This window comes from Phaseolus vulgaris, chromosome 11 (assembly GCF_051622355.1).
Source record: "Phaseolus vulgaris cultivar YP4 chromosome 11, ASM5162235v1, whole genome shotgun sequence".
NCBI lineage: Eukaryota > Viridiplantae > Streptophyta > Magnoliopsida > Fabales > Fabaceae > Phaseolus > Phaseolus vulgaris.
The window spans coordinates 41,388,894-41,393,686 of NC_143508.1; the positions used below are offsets into that span (position 1 = coordinate 41,388,894).

At 32.1% G+C, this 4,793-nt stretch overlaps 1 long non-coding RNA gene across 1 annotated transcript; it reads right to left on the reverse strand.

Annotated features, from left to right (window-relative positions):
• Positions 1 to 299: 299 nt before the first annotated feature.
• Positions 300 to 828, reverse strand: LOC137829512 (uncharacterized). The gene is made up of 2 exons (XR_011084026.2): positions 701 to 828; positions 300 to 565 (listed from the first exon to the last, which is right to left on the reverse strand). It is a non-coding gene; the product is annotated as an uncharacterized LOC137829512 (long non-coding RNA).
• Positions 829 to 4,793: the final 3,965 nt, after the last annotated feature.

Consider the following 4,793-nt stretch of genomic DNA (forward strand, 5'->3'; position numbering starts at 1 on the left):
GTGTAGGAGACAACTAAACTATTATGTTTTTTCTAGTGTGTTTGTTGTAAGTTATTTTCGTTGATCTTTTCTTTAGTTTGAGAGTGTTAAGATTTGCATTCTTCACTTTATGAAATCATCCACTTGTGTCATAAAATGAGATCTTTAACATGCCCTGTCACGCTAAGAAATGAACATCTGGAACATAAGACTTGATGATAATTGTGAGTGGTCTAATTTCTGACCATCTTTGTCATCTTATGGGCAATCCGATCGCAGTAGCATAATAACTATAGCAAATTTATATATTTTATTGAAAGTAAATTCCAAATGATTTTTTATTGATAAACTTGTGAGACTTAATGACAGAAGCATTTACATAGACCAGTGTCTGTGTCACAATACTTATCACATGGTGTTATACAGACTGGACAATCAGATGGACTTGTACATTTACCATCCTTCCATAGTGTGGGCGCCCTGCACTTACAAACTTCATCAACACAAATGGCTGAATCTTTACATAAACTTAACTTTCCCTTGCAATCATCATTCTCCTTACATGTATCCTCATCTAAAGCAAACCCTAAAAAAAACACATCCCAATGTTATAATATAAATTCATGTTAGGTATAAAAAATTTAAATCACTGAAAAAAAAAACCTAAATTCAAATAGAGAATTTAGCAAATGCTAAAATAGAAAAATCTCAAATAACTTACCATTACAAGCTATCAAAGCAAAAGAAAAAATAAGTGCTACCAAAGCAACCTTCACTAAAGCCATCCTTTGCCTTCTTTTACTTTGCTCCTTCTTAGGCTCCCTATTATTTCTTACTTCTTCTTCAAGATTCAAGTCATCCACGTATTTATAGTACTATATTAGTGTTAAAAGAGAAAATGAGGTTATATTTAGTTTACAAAGTGACAATTAAGAATTTTATGTATTTTTTTAAGTAAGAAATAAATGTATTAAATATTTACTTTATAACATATTTGGTGAGTCAAACTTTTTATTTGTAATACTTTTGTCTTACATTAAAATAATATTTCATTATTTAAAACATATTAGTTGCTTTTGAAATACTCATTTAATGAATGTAACATAGTTTTTATTTTAATATCTAATTAAAGTTGTAACATAAATATATTCATGTTATGCTTCTACATATCAGGTAACATTTACTCACACAAATTAATTTACTTTTTAATAATATTAATTTAGTTCTTCTTCAGGATTCAAGTAATGTACAAATATATAGTACTATATTAGTGTTAAAAATAAGGAAAAAATGTATTAAATGTGTTACTTTATTAGATGATTTGTAAGTAAAACCTTTTTTTTATATAACACAATTGTCTTGTATTAAAGTAATATGCGATCATTTTAAACATATGAATTAATTAACGTTTTAATAATGTCAAATTGGACAATGTGGTTTAATTCATTACTGTTTCTATCATTTTCAATATTATTTTATAAATAAAATAAATTAAGTAAAAAACTGCTACTTAAAGGATAAGATGATAAGAATTTGTGTACATTAAATAGAGGAATTCACTTTATTTATTAATGATATAGATAATACTATTAATCTGAATGTTAATAATAGTAATATTACCGTTTCACTTGTACAAATAATGCTTTGTAGATATTAGATCAGTTAAATGAGAACCGGTGTAACTAAAATTGCGGTGACATTTTTGTAAATATTTGACACATATTACACTAGATGGATGGCCCAACCGGTGTAATATGTTACGTAGAAAGTAAAAAAAAATAAAAATTCTGAGCATGACATCTTACACCGGTGTAATATGTCATGCACAGAGTAAAAAAACAGTTTTGAAAATTTTTAATTCTACTTGACATATTACACCGGTTGGATGGTGCAACCGGTGTAATATGTGAGTTAATAAAAGTTTTAAAAATGATTAAGGAGAGAAGCTACCATTAGCAACATTCTCTTAATCAAACCAACGTTGTGGTTTAAACTCATCGCAATCCTTCCCCTACAAACCCTTCATTCTTGCCGTCCTGTTTGGAAAATAAGTCACTCTATTCCCTTTCCGAATGTGGGTCCCATCAGGTAACACAAACACGACTTCAACAATTTATCTCTATGAAACACTTATAATCCAAACCCTCATTTCTCTCTTTTGCACAATAAACCTTACTCACAACCAACACTTATTCCTCTCCATGCTTCGATATGTGGTGTCTCTCCCCGCCATTATCATACTTATAATTATATGACTCACCACCGTGTCCACTTGCCCTGCCTCCCTCCCACAACCGTACCAGCAAATCGATGCCACCTTTTCTTCCATTAGATGTGATTTCATCTTTCTTTGCTTTTACGATCTTCATCACTAACTCATGCACGACCTTCACGCCTTCTTTCAGAGCCTTCTCTAACCTCACGTTCAACATTTTCTTCACCTTCCACACCAGAAACAATAATCATGAGAACCGCGCGATGCTCATCTCCGAACCGATGTTAAACATCGTCAGAAGAGGTGGAAGCGGCTTGTTCAGGTCTAGACAAAATGATGAAGAACTTAAGGGAGTGTTGCCAAGGATTTCGGTGAAGGGTTTTCCTTTGGGGAAATTTCCAAAGGTCGTCGTCCGAATATGCAACACGCGCTGAGGCAGTGAACGACTATGGTGTGGGTTGGGAATTGGGTTATGTGTTCAGTGTACCAGTCGAGTAGACGGTGGTGGTTCAGGGAAAATAAAACGAGGCATCGCTTGATTGGGTGTTTAGGAGGTGCCTGTTTATGGTGATAACACCCTTGTCACATATTACACCAGTTCTTTGTCTCAACCGGAGTAATATGTCCCTTCTCGAACACTATTTTATTTAAATTTTGGAACATATTCCAACAATTTTTACAACCCCGGTGTAATATGAGATTGATATATTACATCGTTGGGATCTACATCGGTTATAGAACCAGTGTAAAATGTCTCCCAGAACCGGTGTAATATGTGTTTTCTGCATTAGTGTTTCTATCATTTTCAATGTTATCTTGAATACGAAATAAATTAATTTAAAATAAATATTATTTATTTTAATTATGTTTAAAGTGTGTAATAGTACTTTATCTTTGAGTAAATCCAAATAAAATTAATTGACTTCCACTAGGGGAAAAAGTCCATTTACGATGCCAAATATATAGATCAGTTTTCTTGTTATTCGATGTCCATCAAAACATGGTGGCCTTTTTTAAATTAAAACGGGAGTAAAACGGCGGTTGTGGGAGGAATAGCCATTTTGGACCAAAGAGATTGAGTGTAACTTGGCAGTTAGGGTGAAACCGTCGTATATTTTAATGAGCTTGGGTCTAACACGAAAGTCTTACCGAAGCATCACCGTGTTAGACCTCTTAAATTACCTTATTTTGAAGCCAACCACTATGCTTTCATTTTTTTTGTTTTGTCTTCTTCGTGGACGTCTCTCTGGTTCTCCATCTCTGCAAACCTTCTTAGGTTCTTCCTTCACATTCACACTCATTGCGACATTCTCTCATTGCTTATTGCTCTTTCTATCATGGCTCAATGCTCATTTCCTTCATCCGGTTCATTACTCAAGGTCTTCACTGCCTTCATTTTGCCTCTTCTCTCTACTGCCACCACTATCGTCGTTGCGACATTTGCGCCCTCCTCATTATTTTTTGTCGCCGTTGCCGCCCTTTAGTACAGGTTGGTGTTTCTTAATATTTTAAAATATTTTTTAACTATTATTAATCTTGTAAATTTTAGTATTTATTATAATTTTTTTGTATTAGTTAATTGTTAGGTTTAAATAAAATCATTAATTTGTTTGATTTTTATTAGAGTAATATTATTTAGTATTTATAATTAATTTAATGATTTTTTTGAAATTAGATTAGAAATAATTTATTGATTTTCAATTGATATTATTAATTATGTATAATTGTATGTATGATTAAATTGGTCAATTTTAATTTCCATGTATATTTATAATTATTTGATATGTGTTGGTATTGAGTCTGGGGGTGCTCGACCGTCGACAATTGTTTCTTGTATAAGAGACCCTTAGTTTTCCGTTTGAGATTTAATACATGTATTTTTCTACTACTACTCCAATTGTATGTTTCTTTAAAAGATTTTCAAATTGATGAATCAAGATTCACATTAGTGGACTTTCAAAAGATAGGTTATCCAGATGAGCTATATATAATTATTCAACAAGCATCGCAAGTTTTCTACGTCAAAGATCCTATGTCCGAACATTGGTCTGTCATTTTACACGAGAAAAAACAAGGCGACGCTATTGATGATATTGAAAATGGTGACCCCCGTTCATTCACACCAATGATAATGAATAAGGATCACGATGTAGTAGATGCACATGCAACCCGTGTAAACCACAGTGAGGGAATTTGCAAATGAACATTCAACCCATTATAGTAAAAATTTAGAAATATTATTGATAGTACAAATGTAGAATTTTATGTATTTTTTTATATGATTTTCTTTCAATGCAAACCAGTGTAGGAGACAACTAAACTATTATGTTTTTTCTAGTGTGTTTGTTGTAAGTTATTTTCGTTGATCTTTTCTTTAGTGTGAGAGTGTTAAGCTTTGCATTCTTCACTTTATGAAATCATCCACTTGTGTCAAAATGAGATCTTTAACATGCCCTGTCACGCTAAGAAATGAACATCTGGAACATAAGACTTGATGATAATTGTGAGTGGTCTAATTTCTTACCATCTTTGTCATCTTATGGGCAATTCGATCGCAGTAGCATAATAACTATAACAAATTTATATTGTTTATTGAAAG